Source organism: Marmota marmota, unplaced genomic scaffold, assembly GCF_001458135.2.
Source record: "Marmota marmota marmota unplaced genomic scaffold, marMar, whole genome shotgun sequence".
Taxonomy (NCBI): Eukaryota; Metazoa; Chordata; class Mammalia; order Rodentia; family Sciuridae; genus Marmota; species Marmota marmota.
In genome coordinates this window covers 26340141-26365095 of record NW_025999968.1, presented here as the reverse complement: position 1 = coordinate 26365095, position 24955 = coordinate 26340141, and the positions used below count along the sequence as shown (strand labels likewise).

The 24955-nt window shown below is 33.7% G+C and overlaps 1 protein-coding gene and 1 pseudogene across 1 annotated transcript in view; one reads left to right on the top strand and one right to left on the bottom strand.

The window, feature by feature from the left end:
• Positions 1 to 24955, top strand: part of Htr1f (5-hydroxytryptamine receptor 1F) — a 136297-nt gene that overhangs the window by 48945 nt on the left and 62397 nt on the right. The gene's annotated exons all lie outside the window — the stretch shown is intronic.
• Positions 2926 to 24955, bottom strand: part of LOC107136087 — a 37781-nt pseudogene continuing 15751 nt past the window's right edge.

Sequence of the window (24955 nt, the reverse complement as noted above, 5' to 3'; positions counted from 1 at the left end):
AAGGACTCATTTTATTAGATTAGGCCTATTTGGATAATCCAAGATAATCTTCCCATTTCAAAGGCTTAATGGCTTCTCCAAATTCCCTTTTGCCAGTAATATATTTACACTAATATATTAGGATATATTTACACTAATAAATTAGGATCTGGGCATTTTTAAGCGTGAGTAATAATCTCCTAAATAAATAAAAATGATGTCAAAATTATTATTATTAGCCAACTAAATTTCTTCAATATTCTAATTTTTACAGTAAAAAATTTATAATAGGAAAGAAAGAAAAATGGATTTCAGACCCAGTGGCACACACCTGTAATTCCAGTGAGTCAGGATCTTGAGACAGGATGATTGAAAGTTCAAGGCCAGCCTCAGCAACTTTCTTAAATATCAATAACTATATTTTGGAACAAAAATATAATGAAACATTTTTAATATAGTTTAGTTATCGCAAGCACCTGCATTTATTTTTAAGAATAATTTTAATCTGAGAAATTTGGATATTTTGTGGTTTTTAATAATGATTAGCTTTTGAACGTTTTCCTTAATCTTTTCTTTTACTAAAACTAGGCATAATATTAAACTGCTTCTAGATCCTTTGCAAACCTAGGCTACAAAAATCACAGACATGAGGCAAGTGATTATAATACATAGTATGAATTATTAATTTCCCTCTCCAACAGTGCATTCCCTTCATTGAGTTTAAAAAACTTCAGCACAAGAATGTATTATTGCAGCTTATCACTGTGGCATATGAGTCTCAAGTCATTCATTCTGAAAGAGTATTGCATACTACTACATTGTCCTGACTCAGGTTTCTGGAGAAAGGCCAAGCAGACCATGTGGTTTCTTAGAATACAGTATGTCGATTCACAGACAACAACAGGATTGCGGTACTAATAGAGCCACAAAGAAATGTCATCCTTACAGCCATATGACATTGATTGGATTTTATAGCTAAAATTCTAAGGAATCACTGGGGCTACAAATTAAAAGAGGCAAACATTCTTTTTCTCATATTCTGCAGATAAGGAACTGTATCATCTACTGCTTTTATATTTACCCCTCAAGGGTAAGTTCCTGCCTAAAGCAATATCATGATTATATTACAGATAGCAACATGAATCTAATTTCTGAGTTAGGTAATTAGTATATACAGTTGACATAGTTGCCTTACAATGTGTTTAAATGCACCCTGGTTTTAAAATTCCCCTGTAACAAATTTCTTAATACTACTATGCATAATTCTCATGGTTTAGAAGCTACTTAGGATGGCTTATATAATTTTATCTTTGATTAATCCAGATGTTTTGCCCTTGATAAGGCAATTAATATTTACCAAATCAATTTTTTTTACAAACAGAATAAAAACACATTAACAAAATCATAACCATCTCAGGAAATTAATTTATATCACCTTTATGTCCTTGGAGCAGCTTGGCATACTGCTTGTGATTCAGCAATGCTCAATGAGTTTAAAAAGGTGCTGAAGATGCAACATCCAGTGTGGCAAGAAGCACAGGATTTCCTGGGCAGAGCACACTTACTATCCGCACTGTGGCTCTGCTTGCCTCTCCCTGCATGTCCACAGGCACACACTACTATGCTTTACGTAATTCATCTGGCCTAGTCCATGTCTTCATAAAAGCAAACTAACACTGGTCTTTGATTTAGATGAACTCAATCCTCATTCAGATGCCAAGTCTGGTCCTTGATAAAGCTGAGGAAAAAAAAAAAAACAATTGTACTTTCTGTGTATTTTCACCCAGAGACCAAAATCATGAATATTTATGATTTAGCCTATCTTCATAACTCATTAGAAAGTCAAGAGATTCTAAGTAAAAGAAAACAACAATAATAAGAGAAGAATATAAATATTGAATTTTCACTAAAAGTTTGACTCTTAAGGAAGCAGTCTTTCCAAAGTAACCACTTAGGGGAAATATACACATTGAAGACAACTTAAAAATTTTCAAACTGCACCTACATAGACATAGAACTTTACCGAGAAATGTGTAACATATTATTTTGAATTTATTATTTTACATTAATAATACTTTATCATACATACTTTATAGGGGAGAATGGATAATTTCAAATGGAATTCAGGCAGTTTTAAAATAAGCTCTTGTCTAGATTGAAAACAATAACCATGTTTTAATTTACCATTCCAATTGATACATACAAAAGTTCTTCTAAATTACATAAATGTATGTATGCCAAATGCAACTCAAAGTACTAGGTTGTAGTTTTCGTTGTTGTTGTTTTAAGGATTATACAGAGTTTATTGAATTAGATTTTTCTATGTACAACTGAGATTACATCTACATATTATTTTGCTGGTCTGTGTGGGTACATTATCTCTAATGAGTTTAAGATTTATGATGAATAGGCTCAATCATAAAAAACACACTAATTGTTTAAAACAGTAGTGACTACATTAATCTCCTCTTATAAAGCCAGCTTTGATTACAAACCACTAGTTTCAAAGATCAGACTCTGATTTTGAAGATGAACAAAGATACACTTTGTATGATTCTAAAATCTATTTTAGCCATTTTTTATAGTTTCAGTCTTATCAAACTACAGTGTATGGTCTTCAAAAGGACACTGATGAGGGGCACCATCTGGTGTCAGCTAAAACCAGACAGCTGGCTTCCTCCTCCTTTCCACCAAAACCTTTGGCCAAGAATTCTCCACATTAAAGACTGAAAGGACCTGGTGATACTATGACATCAGTCCCATCACTATTTGGAGGCAACAAAAGCGGCATATGTCCTCATTTAATTCTATGGCACTATGCATCTTGCAAGTAGTTCTGAAATTAAAATATTTACCACTGAACTTAAGCATTAAGGGGCATGGATCGTCAGCTGAAATAAAGTCAGAGGTGTATAGGTAAATGGGTAGGTACATGAAAAGCCAAGCTGTTCCATCCAGCACCAGTGTATGTGTCTTTAACTAAATGAACTCAAGAGGCCAACTGCAGCAGACCTGCTCATTTCACCTTCCAAATCAAAACAAGACTAACAAGCTCAAGCTTGAGATATCTACTATGCATAAGTTCTGCCAGTAATGAGGAGCTTATAAGCAAGCTCTCTACTCCCTCTGCACAACATGATGCATGACCCTGCATGCCCAGCATCTGCACAGCTATAAAGGCCCGCACTGCCCAGATAACATGCATCAGGATTTCTTGTAGCTTCTTCACAACTAGAGCCTCACACCCCTCAGGATAAAGGTGAGAGGGATTGGCCAGGCTGCCATTGCATCTAATAGCAGACTCTCTGGAGCAATTAACAGGGATAGTCTAGTTTTGGGTTTGTTTGAACCAACCTGTATTCTCTCAGTCTGAGTAGTTACGAATTCCACAATAGCACAGCTGTTTCTGTACATAATCAATAGCCATGCTAGCAGCATCAGGGTTTGATTTCATTGTAGGTCTTACAAACTTTCTGCATCAACCTCATTTTCCACCTCTGCTTTGTAAGCATATTTGAAAATCATTACAATAACTTCCATGACAAAAAACAAGAGCAGGATGAGACAACAGTGGTAAGTCCACAGAGATTTTCCAGATTGTGGCACAGAAGGCAATTAGCACATGATGAAAAGCAGGGCTCCTACCTCTGTGATCACTACAGCAGGTATGAGAATGTACATATCTTCAAAGAAGTGTTCATAGTCATCATAAGTGATGAAGACATAGGCTCCCACATAGCATAAAATGCCTGCTGCTCCCCCAGAAGATAGGGTTGAGAAAGACCATCAAGGTCTTGGAGGAGGCAATGCAGCACTGGGCCAATGTGGCTGCTCAGGGAGGCCCTGCTGATTGAGCAGAACAGTACTTACTGAGCCTTGTGGCAATCCTGGTGGCTTCTCCAGGCTAGGAACTGCTTGACCTGCTTCCTGTAGACTCCTTCCTATTTTTATTTAATTGAGATATAACTATACTGGATTGTAGTCTTTGGAGAACATGATGTTGAGTTAGGAATTCTTTTCCTGTCCTTCCTTTGTTGGACTCTGACACCAGACCATATCTGTAATCAGACATGCATCCTTCTTTGACATTTGCCTTCTTTTTTTTTGTCCTACATGGACTGTTATTACTTCCTAGATTTAAAGTCATTCTTGGTTGTTTTTTAAAAAAAGGAACCTATAGATTGAATTTTATATTAAAAATTGCCGCAGCCCGGCTGGCTGGGCAAAATAACTGGGGGGTGACGAACAACTTGTGTACATTGATACAGCAGGAGTAGGAGCCGTTAATTGTAGGACAACAGAGGTATTTATACATTCCACATAGCTTATCTAATTAACATAAACTCGATACAGCAGTCAACCAATAAGGAATCTCCACACTTAATGGCTCGCTGGTGTTACTTCACAAACCACACCCTCTGGCAAAATGCCAGGCGCCATCCAGACTTGTTTACAGACTCTAACAAAAAAATTACCCCTCTCATCACGAGTCATATAATAAACAGAGGGAGATAACCACATTTTCAGTTTTACTAAGGTTCAGACTTAGAATCAGAAAGGATGTTGAGTTTATCTTAATAGCAGATCAACGTGTGTTTGCTTGCATAAGAAAATGGCATAATAATTAAAATATTTTAAGTTTTTGTGCTCAGAAAAATTTAGACTCAGTGAGAATGTGAATAAATAACTTCAGAAGTCCAAAGTGACTTACATACAAATACTATTATCAATTCAGAACACATTGTACCTAAGTAAGTATGAAATTTTGGCTTTTGTTCACACACACAAAAAAATATTGATAGTGGATTGACTGGTTTTATTAAGAATCAGACACTCTTCTTTTATTATAATATAAAATCAATTTTTAGGGAAACAAACAATTAAATTATGAAATGGAGCCCTACAAGAAAGGATGAAGAAAAAGAAACTTTCAAAATGATTGTCACATTTATTCTGTGGCTTTAGAAGAACTATATTCCCATATAAAAACTAATAATAATCTGCCCTTGTATAGACTGGCACTATTTAACATGCCTTATAGTCTTTATTATATTAGATTTGAATTTTCCTTGCTTAAGTTTAATGCTATATAGTTCCTAAATTTTAGGAAAAATAAATAAATAGCTTATTTTCATTGCACTTTGAAAATTTAGATAGCAGAGTGCTTTCCAAAGGTCTTATACATAAATGAATGTGGGTGTTTCTAAGCTTTTGTCGATATTAACCTCTATTTATTGTTTTTATGTATTTCCTTGAATTACTTTAGGTGAGTGCTCTAGGGACTACATTCTCAACTTAAACATTCTAGTCACAGTTAACATTGTACTATTGCACATGAAATTTCAAAACTATATAGCCACGTAGGGTCACTTATTTCTCCTATATTACACACACACACACACACACACACACACACGTGTGTAATGAAAGTAGGGTACATATTAGTTTTCCATGACTTTTATAATAAAGTACTGCAAATTTTGTAAATTAAAGCAATGCTAATTTGCCTTTGAATTTTGATCATCAGAAGTATGAAATGGTTTTCCCTGGGCTAAAAGCAAGGTCACAGTCCTTTCTGGAGGCCTCTAAGAGAGAATTCATTGTTTTGCATTTCCATCTTCTAGAAGCTACACTCATTCTCTTTGACTCATGCCCACTTCAACCTTCAAAGCCAGCCAATAGCTGTTCTAGTCTTTCTCAAATTGCACTACCCTGAAACCTACTTTACTGCCTCCCTCTGACACATTGAAGGAGCTTTATGATTAGGTTTGGGTTCGACACCCTTATGATCCAAGAAAAAATAAAAATTCTTTTTCATGGTCTGATGATTAGTAACCCTAATTGAATCTCTTTCCTCAATTCTCCTTTGGCACATAATTTAACATATTCAAAGATTCTAATAATTGGAACATTGACATCTTTGGAAGGTCATTATTCAGCCTACAAGGACAGCTTAAAGTGCAAACTACCTTCCTTGCAATGTAGGCAGCCCAAATCTCAGTTAGCTCTTTTTAGCATCAGATAGACTTAAAGGAGTTTTCCCCACACATATTGTTCAGACCAATCAAAGAATTGGTCAGGGTTTATGTATAGAATTCAGCACTCCTGCTCACAGGTTCTCCCACTTCTATGATCTCACTTGACTTTATCCTCTAAGTATAGTTGACCCAAACTCTGTGCTCACTTTCTTCAAGCTAGTAAAATTGTGCATTTGCTATTGAGATTATAGCTGCCCTACCTGTCAGTTCAGTTGATGAGCCACGACATATGGGAAATTCACCTAGTGTAATTGCTTCTACTGAGTATCAGTTTCTTTCCAGTATCTGCTTTTGAACATTCTAGTGCTTTCAGGTATGTTTTCATTTTTGTCTCTGGAAATTAAATACAGTTGTTATCTACATAAGTTTGGCCTGAGCTATTTAGCCAACCAGAATCCTTGATAATCATTTTTAAATTTGTCAATGACCTTATTTACTTGCTTCAACATGTTAAAATTTCATTAGAACGATGTTTCCTTCTTACCTTACATCACCGCTTTAACACTCTATTTTGCATCATAGTAAATCTATCTCTCAATACCTGATGAATTTCTCCTGCTGCTAGATGATTTTTAGGAAAATATTTTCATTGAAGTTCTACATATATAATGAAATATTCACAAATCAAAAGTATATCATTTGAATATTTGTTCTCAAAATAAACAGATCTTGGTAGACAGCACCCAGATCAGGAAATAGGATGTTATCAGTACCACAATAACATATGTCACCTTCCAATCACTGTAAACCCACTTCCCTAAAGCTAATAATTAACTTGATTTCTATCACTATCACTTCTATTAATGGATTTTGATGTGGCACTTCCATACAAGTATGTATTGTGCACTGTTCATGTCTATTCTGCCTTCTATCTTTTCTCACCCTCCTTTCTCTGCTCTCTTCCTCCATGACTTCTCAGTCCCTAATAGTTTCTCTTCTACTTTTGGGTCCTTTTTTTATTATTCTTTTAGTTTCCACATATGAGATAAATGTTTTCTCATCTTTCTGTGTTTGATTTATTTCACTCAACATTAATTCCTCCAGTTCCATCCAAAAACTTCACATTTGGATTTGATTTCATGGCTTCTGTTTTCTCATGTCTAAATCATTAGATAAAGGTTTGCATTTAAACAGTGATTTTACTGCCCAAATGGCACAGGTCTAAGTAAATATAGATTGTTTAGTTATGGTTTGTGATCTGGTTGGCCTCAAAAGTTCCATTAGCTGTTTCATTAAGTGTTTTTCTTCCCTGTTTCTTATATCACTGCTAATGTTTTGCTCTTTCTCCCCTCCTACAATGTTAATTAGCCATATTAATTCATCAAATAAATTGTGAATAATTTCTGACATTTTCTTTAGTAGATGATTTTGTTGCCATGGTGCTTTTAGCTTGGAAATTTCTGACATATTTTGGATTTCCTTATATTTTCTAGTCTTTTAATTTTTCCTAAATAATGAAATGAGTTTCACTAAGATTAACATTTTAAAAATTCATTAAATATTATAAAGAACTAATCAAATTAATTAGAGATAGAAGCCCAGTGGAGGTGGATTTGGGCAAAATGCCGCAGTCTGGCTGGTCACACAATCACGAGCCACCACACAGCTTGTAGATTCAAACAGCAACTCTTTATTCCCGAACTCACACCAGCCGTCTACAAACACGTTCTGGGGAAATCCACGTTCTCTGCCCAAATCCACCTCCACTGGGCTTCTATCTCCCAAAAAATACTGTCTAAATCCCATGAGAACTCAAGGGGAACTCAGGCAGCAGGATACGCCCTATTCCCAGCAGGAATAATCTTAAACCTTAAACCTGGAACCTAAACCGGGAACGCCCTAATCCGCCTTGGTCCTTGAGCAAGGTCACCTTCATTCAATGTCACTGCAACATGGGGTACACTGGCAAGGAAATTGTCATACCTACTTGGCTAATGGCTCCCAGCAGAATGGAAGCACCCAAGTATATGAAGCACCCAAATATATGAAGTATATCTTGTATTGGAAGGAGAAATAGAAAATAGCACAATAATAGTAGGAGATGTTGTTGTAGGGACAAGCAAGGCAGGGCATCGAAGATAGCAGGAAACAGTTTTATTTGGCTGCAGCCAGGTTCAGAGGGCACAGCTTTTGCTGTAATCAATTAATCCCCTGAACCCCGAGTTCAGGTAGTTTCAGAGTTTTATACCCAGCATGTAAGGGGAGAGGCTCAGAAGTTCACAGTCTGCAGAAGTTCATATAAAAGCAGCTTTTTCTTTCATTGTTTTGGGCAAGTTAACCCTTCAAGGACAACACCTGAGAAGGGGAGAGCTTCTTCTCCCCTCTTTTTCCTCCCCTGCCAACTGTTACCATGGAGCCCAATTGATAACTTATTTTAAAAATGTAGACATCTCTATGAAGCCCAGCTCAAGACCAGAGGCCTTGTTTGCACATTTCTACAAACTACTATACTGGATATGTTTGTGAAAAACTGGTAAGGGGGTGTCCAGCACTTGGAGTGCTGATATCTTCTCCGCCAGTGGCCAAGTAAACAGGGTGACACGAAAATAGGAAGTTTATCTACATTGAACTCTTTTACAGAGACTCTTTTGCTGACAGTCCTAAAATCAGTCATGGTGAAGATTTATGGAGAAGCCCAATTAAGACTTTTCTGTGGAGAAAGGGGGTGCCTCTTCAATTTCAGTGCTCCACTTTCAATAATGAATGGAACAACTAGAGAAATGATTAATAGAGAAACAGGGGACTTGAAGAATATTGTGATCTAGTAAAACTAATAAACATATACAGAACATTCTATCCATTGGCAGAAAAATAAACATTCTTCTCAATGGCACACAGAACATTCTCTAGAATAGGTTATGTATTAAGTCACAAAGTAAGTTTTAAGTTTTAAGTTTTAATAATTTTGTTTTGGAGGGGGGGTGTGCAGGGCCTCACATATGTTAAGCAAGTTGCTTACCACTGAACCACATCCCAAGCCCAATTCTTTTTTTTAAGAGCTTTATGGTTATACATAGTAATTGAGTTCATTCCAATAAACTCATACTTGCATGAAAAAACATTTCAATTCTCAGCCCAAGTTCTAACAAATTTTACAAGACTAGAATTATGCTAATTATCTTTTCTGACCACAGTTAAGTGAAACTAGAAATCGAAAAGAAAAGGAAAATTAGAAAATTTGCAAAGATGTGGGAATTTAATAACATACACTTGAACAACCGTATGGGCCAACGGAAAAAACTCACAATGCAAATCAGGAAATATCCGGAGATCAATGAAATAGAAAATATAATATATCAAAACTTGCACATAAAGCAAAATCAACACACAAACAAAGCAATTTATAGTGGTAAACATCTATATTTTAAAAATTCTCTAATAATCAACAAAGTTTACAACAAAAGTAACAAGAAGAAACAAAGCCCAAAGTTAACTGAAGAAAGAAAATAACATATATGAGGGTAGAAATGAACAAAATTAAGACTATAATAAAATGAAAGCAATCAATAGAAATTCATTTTTTAAGAAGATCAATGAAATTGATAAACCCATAAGTAGTCTAAGAAAAAAATAATAAAATTAGAATGAAGAACAAGTGAGGAAATGCAAAAGGGTATGAAGAAACTTTGGGAAGTGACAGAAAATTCCATATCTTGATTATGGTAAGGTTTTCAGATACATTTTACTATTAAAATGCATCAAACTGTATACTTTAAACAGATGGCATTCATTACATATAGATGAAATTCAATAAATTGATTTAAAAAGGAAGATACACTTTTCACCAAGATTAATCAACTCTTCAAAAAATAACAATAAAGATACAACACAATGTGCAAAATATAAGTTACAGTGAAAAAAAAAAACATTTTCCTTAGATAAATAGTGGGTATTGGAAACCTGGTATGATCAAATGCTGTTTTATAAGTAAATTAACTGGGTTACTCAATACATAAGAATAAACTCCATCAAAAAATATTTCTACAACCTTTTCATTGGTACCCAAAACTAAAATTTGCAACAAGTCTTAAATGGCTCAGCTACATACGAAGTGTGTGTGTGTGTGTGTGTGTGTGTGTGTGTACATACATTGCAGAGGACCACCACATATGGAGGGCCAGAAAGACTGAGAGACAGAGTCAAAAATAGAAAGCAAATGTAGCAAAAACAGATAAGCTTATATGGGTTTTTGTTTTACTATTCCTCCAATTTCCCTTTAGTTTTAAAATTTTCAGAAGTAAACTTTTGAGGTAAACCTTAATAAATAACTTACCAAATTTAATCAGTTTCCCACTGAAACCATAATGTGTAAGGGAAGGTTATACTGTGATATGGGTACATATTTTATAAAGCATTAAAGTAGAAGTATGAAATGTAGCAAGAATGAGGAAAAAAACATTGTGAAATAAGGAATATGGACTTAACAGATTATCAGCAAATTCCATGTGATCTCTAAATTTTCAAACCAGGAAATCTGATTATTAAATTATTTAAAAATATAATATTAAATAGTGACTATAAGCTTCAGCTCCACTGTCTCTTCCTTCTTATCCCTTACTAACTTCCTTGAAACTCAGTATCCATTATATAAAATGGAAAGAATAAAAGTACTTATACTTTAGGATTTTTGTAAAGATTAAATAAGATAATGAGCTTAAAGCGTTTAGCACAGTACTTCGTACAAAATAAGCATTCAAGAAATGTTGGCATCTTTGATTACTATTATTTTAGAAAGAACAGAAGGATGTATATTCATAAAATTGTGACTAAATTTATACTACAAAAAAAATCAGATTTTCCATCTTACCACCTGCCATTTCCCAATTATAATGAAAGACTCTTTCACTTTTAGATTTTAGGTTGTTCAAAAAAGACTTTGAGATTTCTAAAATACAAAAGATCTAATCTTATCAATGTAAGCCTAGAGAACAGCTCCCCCCACTCACACTCCAAATTAGGATGTTTTTAAACTAAGAAGATTTGGAGTTTTAAAAAAATCTCATATATCAAGATTAGAAACACTATAAGGAAAATGCTAGGCAGTTGAAATGTTCTTTGAAAAAAGATTGTGCTCTTGATAATTCAGACTATAGAAAATTTGATTTTCATCTGTTTTGCTCAAGTGAGCCATGTTTGACAATCTGACATTTACCATTTGATTATTTAATGACTGGAAATATATTGTGCTCAGTAATTGCCAACCTGCTATCTGACAAGAGAAAATGAAACAAATGATGTACATTATTGACTTAGATATGGTAGCCTTTGAATTTAAATCACTGGTCTTGTAGGGCATCTCTGTTGAAAATGTAATTTAGATTTTAGTGAAGTAATGAACATATCTTAAAATATCATAAAAATACTCTATAAAAATGTTCTGGTACCAAATTGTCAAAACACAACAATAACAAAATGATCTTATGATTTAATCGGAAGTCTAGATCTCTGTACTATGTATTTGTACACCCAGATTTGTACCTTATATTTATCTACATAATATGATGTTATCATTGAGACTACCTATTCATGGTGATTCTTTTAAAGAGTTTTGGCATCCAAGTCAGTAATCCAAAATTTTCATTTCATTGATGCTCTTTGCAGCATCTGAAGGAAGCAAAAGCAATTCAAGATGATACTCAGTATTAACACACATAAAATTTACTACTTTTAAAATATATGCATTTATAATTAACCTTAAAACATAAGTGTTGGAAGAACATTTGAGAGAACATAAATTATTTACAACTTTGCAGATTTTATAAAACTTTCATATCTGTTATAGATCATTATAACAATCCTTTTGAGGATCATAAGATGACCTTTGTTATAAGTGTGTTTTCACAAGTTTGTAGAAGGAAAATATAAAGTATTTCTATGCTGTTTTAAAATATGTCTATTAGTTCACTGAAATGCAAATCATAATTTCAACAGAGATTCTTGATAACAATATTTGTGATCTAAACTTCAAAGACTATCATATCTAAAATTGATGTTAAATTATGTCAAGTAAGTAGAGAGACTAGAATTTTTGAGAGCTTTAATTAATAATTGGGAAAGAAGAGACAGATCTTCTTTACAGTAGAATTCCAAAGAATATCAGGAGATAGCTCCCTCCTCCAGAAGGTGGAATTCAGCTGCCAACATCTGCTTCAGGATGTGGTCTCACCTTTATTCTAATTAAAGGAGAAAATATTAAAAGGGAAAGATAGGAAATATACAATGGAGAAACCTGCAAAAACACCCTAAGTAATCAAGATAGCATCACCAGTAATGTCATCTGGATACCATGTACCTACTAAAATGATAGGATGAGAGAGGTACTTCTCTTGATTCTAAGTTATTCCAAAATAAATTTTTTTCAAAACAAACACACACACACACACACACACACACACACACATTGATCCTGGTGTGGGACTAGAGTTCTAGCTGAAAGGGCTACCCAACTCTACCAAAATTGAATAACTTTTTGAAATCTAAGAATACAACTTTGTGCATAAATACAAAAAAAAGGAATGCTTACAGTTGCTGATACTTTAATTTGTATTTAATTTGTTAAAATTATAATTTGAAGTAATTATTCTCAAAGATGTATAGCAAAAATCACATCTAATAAACTCTCCTATAAATCTAGTATTTTTGTTAAAATAAAAAATATGCATTTCTCCCTTCTTTGAACAAGTGTTCAATTAATTTATGAATTTGACTGATTACTTTCTCCAATTAATTTAACTTATTAATTAATTTAATAAACCCAATTAATTTCATTTCTTTGACACTTTAAATTTCAGTTCTGAATTTTAATAGATTGTAATCCTTCAAGCATTTCAAACACTTAAGATGAATGATTTATTAAATCAAATAAACAACAACCTCTTAAATTCTGGGCCACCACTTATGAACCCCCAAAAGGCTGAATTTCTAGAGTATTAAAGTGTTATTTTAAATGTTACTTACAACAACTTCTCTTTCCTTACAGTTATCCATTTAAAATTATAAGTACAAAATATATGTCATTTAATCAATTTATCCTAAAATCAAAATTCTAATATTTATCAAACAAAACTTAAAAATTCAAATTGAAAAAAATCACAAGTTTAACATCAATCTCATTTCTTAAACACTTAAAACAATCTATCCAACACAACGGATTCTCTAATGTCAAATTGAACATTTACAAATTTAGTAAACAAAAACCACACACAAGTTATCATGAGGATTATACAACTATTATGGTCTAAATGTAGGGTGTTCCCCAAAGGCTCATGTGTGAGACAATGCAAGAAGGTTTAGAGGTGAGTTATTGAGTTATGAGATCCTTAATCTAATTAGTGAATTAATCCTCTGATAGATTAACTGAGTGGTAACTGAAGACAAATAGGATGTGGCTGGAAGAGATAGGTCATTGGGGGCATGACTTTGAGACATATATTTGTATCTGGTGAGTGAAGTCTCTCCTATGCTTTCTGTTTCCATGTCCTGACCTACTTTCCTCCTCTCTACCCTTCCATGATGATGTTCTGCCTCATCTCAGGACTAGAGGAATGAAGTTGACCATGTATGTAGACTGAGACCTCTGAAACCTTGAGCCCCAAAATAAATGTTTTCTCCTCTAAAATTGTTCTTGTCAGGTCTTTTGGTCGCAGCAGTGGAAAATCTGACTAAAACAACCACCTATTCCTAAACTTAATGTATGTGTGTTATATACCTGACTTCTATATTTTTTCTATGCTGATATATTAACGTTTCATTATTGCAAATGGCTTGGGGAGTCATTTTCTCACAGGAAGTGGAGTGCCATCTCAGGCCAGATTCAGGATTCATGGGTAAAGAGATTAGCATATGAGAATTCGAGTTCATCTGTCAGGATTATTTAGCCAGAACCTTTTTTAAATGAGCCATTTCTTATAATAATGAAACTTTCTAAATGCCCTCTTTTTATTGCAAAAGTCTTCCATGACTTTTATTTGCCTGAATAGAATTGAGATTCAGTGTCCCCATGCACACTGCAAAAAATCTGCTTAGTACCTTATTTGGTTTCTGAAACCTCTTTATGTTTTACTTTCTTATCTTGACAGACATCATTTTAGGTCATTTGACTGACATTTCACTGTTTCTCAATGTTTCACCCACTTATTTCATTTTCATGAAGGAATACCCACAAAATTAGCTGTTCCACTCTTCAATTATTCATTTTGCAGTGTGTGTCAAATTCTTTGTTCTATTCATTAAGTTCATTAAGACATAATTATTTCAGGAATTCTGAAGTAATAATCCTGTTATCAACTATACTTTTATCATTATTTATAATTAATCTCTTTAACTACTGTACAATTCCAGGAGGCAGTAGAATCACAGGCCATTTAAGTAAAGTTCACCTTCTTGTTAAGTTGCCAGTTCAACATGTATTTTCACTATCCCACTCAATATCTTTTATTTCCTGGATCTTGTAGGAACCTAATGGGAAAGAATCACTCTAACTCAAATGAGTGCATTAGCCCCATCTTTGTTTTTCTTTTTCAGTTGTCAATGGATCTTTATTTTATTTATGTATATGCAGTGCTGAGAACAAACCCAATGCCTCACACATGCTAGGCAAGCGCTCTACCACTGAGCCACAGCTCCAGCCCTTAGCCCCATCTTTTGACAACAGCATCATTTTCTCTTACCAGAGATCATCAATAGCTCTGTGACTTCAGTTCTGATGATTGATGATCAGAGATGAATTGTCTCACTTATACAATTTTATTTAATTAAATAATAAGCCTAAGAGCAAGCATCAGAGAAATGATGTTATGATACATTAAAGGCATTGATTTGAAAAAAAAGGTGGTGAAAAATATAAAATAAAATATGCTGCAAAATAGCCAGTTTAATTCTGTTATTGACATTTTCCCTAGAAGATTTAAATGACTGACTCCTTTTCATTTAGCATTTCTATTCCTTATGACCACTACAATGTTTCATTTTAATACCTAGAACCATTGTAATGTTTGCTTGCTTCATGATTACCTTAAAGACAGCAAGACATAGTTGAAAAAACTTGAGCTACAAAGTCAGAGAAACCTAAGTTCAAATTGCAGAAATTTTTAATTAACTTTTTTAACCTTCGGTTTCTTATCTTTTTTTTTTCACTGTTTGTTCTAATTAGTTATACATGACAGCAGAATGTATTTCTACTCATTGTACACAAATGTAGCACAACTTTTTATTTCTCTGATTGTACATGATTGCAGAGTCACATCATTCGTGCAATCAAACATGTACACAGGATAATAATGCCCATCTCATTCCACCATTGGTTTCTTATCTTTAACAAGAAGATAAAATCTAGCTTGAAGTAAGACCTCCATAAAGCTACCTAGTACAGTTACTGTTCTTCAAATGTCAGTACTGTTTTTTATGACCTTGCTTTTTGGCTTAAATTTGCTTTGGTTTTAATTATAAACAAAATGTTCTTTATTTAAGTGCAACATTTTTAAATAAATCAAATTAATCATATTATTGCATACTCAGCTTTATTGTGCTTTCATGTACACTGTGATGAAGAACACTTTGTTTAATCTGGGTCTTTGGGGCACAATTACAAATATTTTTGTGATGTAGCTGATATCACAATTGTTTAATAAAGAACAATTTGCTTAACAACACCTGTCAGGACGATTTTTAACAAAAGGATTTTTATGAATAATTGACCAGATTTCTAAAGGTAGAATGATCACTAACATGTTAAAAATGTGTTTGTGCACACACTTTTTATAGTACACAGAGTTATTAAAATACACAGAGTTACAGAGCATTGGCTTCAGTACCTCCCATAGAAACCAATATCCTAAGATGCTCAATTCCCTCATAACCTATGCAACCCTCTCATATACTTTAAAACATCTCAAGGATACTTACAGTAAATAATGTGATATAAATGCTGTATAAATGCTTGTCACACTGCATTTGTTTGGGAAATAATGACAATAAAAATATCTATTCAGTACAGATGTAGTATGGCTTTCCTAATGTTTTCCATTCACAGTTGAACCCACAGAAAAAGAACTCACAGATATGGAGGGTTGACTGCCTATGTATATCTGAAGAAGTCTCTTTCAACTTATAGATTTCACTGGAGATAATACGAAATCAAAATATGACACAACTCTGTTTAGATGTCAAACCAATAATTAAACCCAGATCTCTTGAATCCAGTTTGACTATTACATTATAATGATGTGGAATGTATATGCATTAAGCCTTGCAGCCTTGATGTTTTTCTCATACATAGTTTCCTCAACCAGAATCATGCTGAGCAATATTTAATTAGTCAAATTTATAACTCCACTTATTAAATCTGAATTTTCTCTTTTTGGTATCCATTTACTCAAGTACAGAATTCAATTATAATTTGGATTTATATTTATTTGATTTAACTATCTTTTCAATAAAATTATGAAACAAAGACACAAATGCAAAGTGATAATAGACTGAGCTGAAAAAGTCATTTTACTTTCTTATTTTTATTATTATTTTTTATGTCTCAGGAGATATTTTTCTGCTATGAGAAGTAAATAATGTTTTGGCACCATTTGGCCCAAGTAATCTGGCACCAGCTCTGCACTACAGTGACCAGCTATATCAGTCTGGTCATTGATTCATCTTGTCATATCTTGTTCAATCTTCCTTGCAGACTGTTCCCATAGCTCATCTGAGTGGACCAGAGGATGACAAAACTCAGGCCCAACTAATGAAATCAGATTTTCTCTTCTCTGTATTTGAATTTAGAATACAAAATTGTATTGGAATGTATTTGACCTGGCAGGTGATAAGTCTCAAGGGCTAGAACAGTACTATTTTTATACATGTTAAAAAAACAAAACAAGACAGTAGAGTGGAAAGTAAGCCAATGTGCGCGGCAGAAACAGAATCAAGAGACAATACTGATTGGGGAGGGATGTGAGGAGCTGGCTCCTGTCCTGTATGTAGGTGCTCCTCAGTTGCTGATTCCTAAAACCCTCAAACTAGAATTTTATTTGTGCATGCCAGGAAATTGCCTTGACCTTCCTAATGTGTGTCTTTCATTATTCCAATTTGTTCTCTTTTATGCTTAATCTTATATGTTCACATGCACTTTTGGTTTTTGAAATTAAATGATTTCTGGAACAGACAGTATTTTGTTATATCACCTTGGAAAAGTTATAATCCTCTATCACCCTTAATCCTCTAAACTGCCTCAATGAAAAACCTATTTGTAGATATATTAGAGCAATTTATGTAAATAAGTAGATTATTATATATTTTTGTATATGTCATATACAGTGTAATTTATACTATATATAGTATAATTTTTAAAATAAATATTGTGTTAATAAAAAAACTGCTTGGGGGGCTGGGGATGTGGCTCAGGAGGCACGCTCACCTGGCATGCACGGGGCGCTGGGTTCAACCCTCAGCACCACATAAAAATAAAATAAAGATGTTGTGTCCACCGAAAACTAAAAAATAAATATTTAAAAATTCTCTCTCTCTCTCTCTCTCTCTCTGCTTGGCATTCAAAAGTGTAGTTCAGATACCAGCAGCATAAACATCAACTGGAGTTTAGTAGAAACAGGAAATCTTAAGACCACCCCAGACCTAAAAGATAGATAGATAGATAGATAGATAGATAGATAGATAGATAGACGAGTGCATGTAATATATAAGATTATATTACATGCACTTTTGGTTTTTGAAATTAAATTACTTCTGGAATAGACAGTATCTTGTTATATCAGCTTGGAAAAGTTATTATCCTCTATCACCCTTAATTCTCTAAACTGCCTCAATGAAAAACCTATTTGTAGATATTTTAGAGCAATTTTATGTAAATATATCTTCACATGATTTATATTCACCTAAAGCTTTAAAATTATGGGTAATTTTCAAACATTGTGTGAATGATTCTGTGTGTGTGTGATATATATGTGACCATACTATATGATAACTGAAAAATTTGCCAAGAACTCACTCTATACTGATTTACTCTAGTTAATTATTGACTATTAGTCTGACAATTAGTTAAAAACAAATAGAATTCTTTTTTATTTTAAATTTTTTTTTCTAATTAGTAGAATGCATTTTGACACATCATACATAAATGGAGTATAACTTCTCATTCTTCTAGTTGTACATGATGTAGAATTACATGGGTCATGTATTTATATGTGTACATAGGGTAATAATATCCAATTCATTCTAGTACCATTCCTACCCTAATGCCCCTTCCCTTCCCTTCACTTCCCTCTGTCTAGTCCAAAATATCCCTATTCTTCCCTAACCTTATTGTGAATTAGCATCTGCATATCAGAGAAAATATTCGGCTTTTGGTTCTTTGGGATTGGCTAATTTTGCCTGGTATAATATTCTCTAATTCCATCTATTTACCAGAAAATGCCATAATTTTATTCTTCTTTAAAGCTGAGTAATATTTCATTGTGTATATATACCACAGCTTCTTTATCCATCCATCTGTTGAAGGGCACCTAGTTTGGTTCCATAGTTCAGCTATTGTGAATTGAGCAGCTATAAACATTGATGTTGTTGTGTCATTGTAGTATGCTGATTTAAAGTCCTTTGGGTATAAACCTAGGATGACTGAATCAAATGGTGGTTCCATTCAAAGTTTTCTTAGATATAGCCATACTGTTTTCCATTGTGGTTACACCAATTTTTAGTCCCACCAGCAAAGTACAAGTGTACTGTTTTCTCTACATCCTCACCCACATTTATTGTTGCTTGTATTCTTGATGATTGCCATTCTGAATGGAGTGAGATGGAATCTCAGTATATTTGGAAATAAATCTAACAAAAGAAGTGAAAGAACTCTACAATGAAAACTACAGAACACTAAAGAAAGAAATTGAAGAAGACCGTAGAAGATGAAAGATCTCCCATGCTTTTGGATAGGCAGATACCAAATAAATTAACATTGTCAAAATGGCCATACTACCAAAAGTGTTACACAGATTTAATGCAATTCCTATTAAAGTCCCAATGACATTCTTCATAGAACTAGAAAAAGCAATCATGAAATTCATTTGGAAAAATACTCTTATTTCCCAAATAAGAATAGCCAAAGCAATCCTTAGCAAGAAAAGTAAAGCAGGAGGTATCACAATATCAGACCTTAAATTATACTACAGAGCCATATAACAAAAACAAAATAATTTTGGCACCAAAGCACATTCACAGACCAATGGTATGGAAGAGAAGACACAGAGACAAACCCACACCAATACAGTTATCTCATATTAGAAAAAGGTGCCAAAAACATGCATTGGAGAAAAGATAGCCTCTTCAGCAAAAAAAAAAAAAAAAAAAATGCTGGGAAAACTGGAAATCCATATATAACAAAATGACATTAAACCCCTATCTCTCACCCTGCACAAAAATCAACTCAAAGTGGATCAAAGACTTTGCACTAGAAGGAGACCCTGTGCCTAACAGAAAACCAAAATCTCCACCATGCTAGCTTAGGAAGTGACTTCCATTATAAGACTCCTAAAGCGCAGGAAGTAAAATCAGAATCAATAAATTGGATGGATTCAAACTAAAAAGCTTTTTCACAGTAAAGGAAACAATCAATAACATGAAGAGAGAGCCTACAGAAGGGGAAAAAAATTTCACCATGCGCAACTCAGATACAACATTAATCTCCAGGACGTATAAAGAACTCAAAACACTTAACACCAAAAAACAAATAACCAAATCAGTAAATGGGCAAAGGAACTGAGCAGACACTTCACAGAAGAAGAAATACAATCGATCAGCAAAAAATATGAAAAAGAGTTCAACATCTCGAGCAATTAGAGAAATGAAAATCAAGAGCAAACTGAATTCTGATAAGAGAATTGCAAAACTTTTTGAAGTAGGATTTTTTTTTAACTTGACTGCATTGATACATAATTTGACTAACATCTACTTATATCAAATATTTTTTGCAGCCTGGCTATTTTCTAATTACTATAAGCTCATGACTACAATTATATTTTCTGAATAACAATTTAATTTTCAGTTGCTCAGTGTCAATAATATAAGTATTTCTTGTCATATGCTTACATTAAAATCATTTCAGTTTGGGAGTTGCATATTTGCATAGATTTATCTAAACCTCATCTGTGCAACATAAATTTAATGAGTCATTAAAGGGAGCCAGAATAAATTAAACAGGTTGACTAAGTTCTATTTATGCAACATTGTTATTTCTCTGTAGCCAAAACTAAACATTTAAGAGCATTGCTGAGCTTAGAGATTTAGGTTAAGTATAATTAGTTAAATGCATGTATATATAGTGTGTGGATTAAAAAGATGTGTACTATAGTTGGTACATTTTTTTAATAGATGAGATAGTTGGCTAAAAGTATAAAGGGATTTGGTCCTGATGCTTTTACTTCTTGTCCAGTGATGGTGTACCTATGAAAATATAGTTATTAATCTAGAAGTCACTTATTCGGAACCCCCAAGCTGTCAAGCATGACCAAAGTATATAGGATCTCTGAATATCCAAATTGTTGATACCAAATCCAAAAATCAACTCTAGTACTTGTGTACTATTCACATTGTTCATCATTCCCCCAAAAAAATTTTCAAGCAGTTTTATGTGTTTAATGCTTAACTTTGGACAATCCATTAACTCTTTTTAAAGAAAAAATACTCAAAGAATCTTTATTCATCCCTAGATTCCACAATTTTTCAGGCTATTATTTGAGCAGCAATTGGCTACTAAAATATCTGACTACAAAAAAAAAAAAAGAAGTGTTTAAGTATAGTAACCTGAAATCATTTAGTGATAGTACAAATAACTTTACCCACACCAGTGGCCCTCGAGGGAATTAATGCTTTGTAATATGTGACAGTAACAGTGTTCTCTCCTGAGATTCCTCCTGACATTGCAAAAGAGACCCCCCCTGTAGAACCCAAGTGAGGCAGCCATGGGCGTGCCCCCCTGGATTCCTGTGTTCTTGCTCAAGAGGATTCCAGGCAAGACACAAGAATTAGCCAAAGAATGGCAAAGTTTATTAAAGGTATAGGAAATGGGAAGGCGGGTGGGGGAGCACTCTCAAGGGAGAGAGTAGGTCCTCAGATGGAAGGACAGCCTGACCCTCCTGCTCTTCAGTTTTGTTGAAGGTCAACATCGAAGTTTCCAGAGACTTCCATCCAGGTTCACCTCTTGACATTTGATTGACAGAAGAATTGCTTCAGACTTTCAAGTCCCAATTATACATGGTAAACATCCAAGGCAATGTCCAAGGCAATTCTGGGTCACTTTGACCCATGCTGACAGGTTTTAATTGGGACTTGTTCTTTCAGATTTTACAATTAGAGGGAATTATCTTTATTTCTCTGACTTCTGGAAGCTGGTGTGTATAAGGGTCATAAAAGGCCCCACCCTTCATGGTAACTATTCATGTAGAGACTGCATTCCTCCTGCCAATAACAGGTTGTTTGCTGAGGAATTTGACATAATTTGTGGAGTTAAACCAGGCAGGAATTTGACATAACCTGTGGAGTTAAACCAGGCAGGAATTTGACATAACCTGTGGAGTTAAACCAGGCAGGGCTAAAGGTAAGTTGCTTTTTAAAAGACAGCATTTGGGGATCAGCACAGTGAGCCCAATTTATAGAATTATTTTCTTAGCCTCATTTTATTTTTCCACTTTTCATGACTGTTACCTACCTCTGAGTCACCTCAGAAAGTGAGTTAATATATAAAAAGTGCAAAGAAAAATCACTAGTACATAGCATGTAAGAAGGGCCATAGGAATGGTGGTCGTTATAACTATTCCTAAGAGTTTTGGAGAAGCTAGAGTGGAATGGTGTGTACAGCACCACAGGCATAGTGTCCAGCTCATGATTAAGGCTCAGTGCATGGTGATATTACTACTGTCACTGTTATAGAGCTAAACAGTGAATTAGGTATCAGTCCTGAAAGACTGAAGGGCATTAAATTGTTTGCAAAATTCAAAATTCGTTTTACTCAGAGGCAGCAGCACTGGTGAAAAGCCACAGATGTGGGTCACAGACTTGAAATCACTGATGTGGGTTTACCTTTCACTGGTTGAAGAGCTGAACAAGATATTTGACCTCTGTATTCATAAAGTGAAGTGAAAATAATTAAATAAGTTAACATATACAAATATCATAGAGAGTAAGTACTTCACCAATATTAATCTTTACTCTTTTCTTTCAAAAGAAATTGTTACTGGTACTGATTCCCCCACAATACAAAGTACGTTTTTCAATTTTACCCAATTAATATCAAAGTTCATTTTATAGGCAAAAGGGAACTGAGTTCAACTGAGTAATTTCTGTTCCTTATATATTTCAAACAATTATAATCCTTAAATTATTCATTATCTTCCAGATGAAGTGGGTGCATATACCATCTTACAGGTATTATTTAGAAAGCATTCATCATTTAAAGATTCCTTAAAATGAAGTTAAGACTTTAGTGAATTTTGGGCATTTTTCTAACAGTTGATAAAATTTGTACAAGTAGGATAAGGGTTAACAGTGCTGGCATCAAAACATATAGAGAGAAACACAGACAGGTGGTGTGACGATTAAGTGATTTATAGTAGTAATCAATTGAAGTCCTTCCAAAAGATGTATTTATAAGAAGAGCTTTCAAAGTGTCACCTATATTGCTAAACTATAAATTCTTTTTTTTAAATAAAATGGGAAAGACAAACTGTTGTGAATCATTGATTCCCTCCTCTTTGGGACACTGATATTATGAAGGGAGAACAAGCTTTACTTGTCTTTCTGCTTTTTCCCAGCGCTGCTCTTCAGGGACCCCTATGACTATGCACTAGTCAATCTATTTTGCTTCAGGGACATTAACTGAAAGGGGCTCTACCTGTCCTATGCATATGCTAATATTAACAGCAGCAGCCTTGACATCCTCCTGAAGAGAGAAAAGAGTTCTAGAACCTAATCAGATTTCAGGGGAAGGATTTTTTGAGTTCATCTGCTATTTTATATAAAGGCCTAATGTGTGCCAGGCATTGTGCTAGACGTTTATCTTCATCTCATTATATTATATAGCCCAAGATAGAACATTCTTTGTATCTTTATTCAAATTGATTAGCTAAAAGAACACAAGTGATTTAAATTTTAAATAGGTCTATCTATCTATCATGCTTGGCAATGATTTCTTAAATATTAAATCAAGAGTTCAGACTACAAAAATCAAGAATAAATAAATGAGCCTACATCAAACTAAAAAGCTTTTACACAGCAAAGAAAACAATGAATGGAATGAAATGGCAATTTATGGACTGAGAAAAATATTTGCAAATCATATATCTGATAAAAGGTTAATATCCAAAATTTATAAAGAACTCATAAACTCAGTAGCAAGTAAACATGACCCAATTAGAAAAAGGGTAAAGGACCTTAATAGATGTATCTCCAAAGATCACATAAAAATGGCCAACAAGTATAGGAAAAGATACTCATTCCTAATCATCAGGGAAATGCAAATCAAAACCACTCTGACCTCTTACCTCACAACCATTAGGATAGCTAAGTGTTGGTAAAGGTGTGGAGAAAAAAAAGAACCACTGCACATTGTTGGTGGGAATGTACATTGGCTCAGACATTATGGAAAACACTCTGGTGATTCCTAAAGAAATTAAAATTAGAATTACCACGTGATCCAGCAATCCCTCTTCTGACTGTATATTCCAAAGAAATGACATTAATGTCTGGAAGAGATATCTATACTCTTCATTTTCATGACATCATTATTCCCAATAGCCAAGGTATGGAAATTACCTACATGTTCATCAATGAATGAATGGGAAACAAATTGTGATATACACATGTGCATGCACATATGCCAAAACACAATGGAATACTATTCAGCCCCCCAAAGGAGGAGAATGGTGAATGTGAAAACCACACATGAATGGGCAAGAAGGACAGTATGCAAAGAGTCATAAGCCAGACATATATATATAAAATGATCACACTTATATGTGAAATCTTAAAAAAAAAGTGGCAAAGATACAGAAATAAGTAGGTGGGAAGAAACAGAAATGCAGGTCAAAGGATATAAAATAGCAGATATATAAGATTAACAGGTCTAAAGATATAACATACAAAATGAGGACTATGGTTAATAATAGTACATTATATTCACAATTTTTCCTAAGTGACTATCTTTTACCTAATGGATAACAATGTAATAAAAGTTTCACTATAATAACCATATTACAACATATGTATCTTATAACATCTTGTTGTATACCTCAAATATACATAATTAAGATTTATTTTTTAAAAAATAAGCCTTACTGTAGAATTGAAAAAAATGTCTATCTCATCTAACTTTGGGATTCTATAAATGAAGTGAAAATATTCCTGGCATCAAAATTGTAACTTTAATATTTTATCTGTTCTTCACTTTCTGTTTTACATCTCTTTCTTATGCACTTGTTTTAGAATATCTTGTCACAGAAATAGTTTGTTCATCTGAAAAGGATTTTGAAAGCAGTTTTGATTATTTTTCCATGAAACTAACAAGAGTTTTGCCTAAATCTGTTCATCTGTGCTAGTTCATAATATTGGTGGATATTTACTCTTGTCGTTTTAATTAAGCAAAGGATTTGTGTAGTGCCTTCTTCATATTTTCAAGTTCTTATTTCTATAGCAAATAATATTGAGCACTCTCTAAGGTGAATTTTAATCAAAACTGTTATGGATCCAGCTCTGTCATGCAGAGGAATCCTTATGAACACAGCGCTGATGAAACTGATAAAGGCTGCAAAGATTTCATCAAATAACCAGAAAAACAACAAATTCTTTGAAATTTAGTTAAGCTAAGGTTTCTGCTTTTAGAATACCCTACTGTGGTAATTAATATTTTTCTTGAAACTTTCCCTCAAATTGAAAATAATTATTTTGGG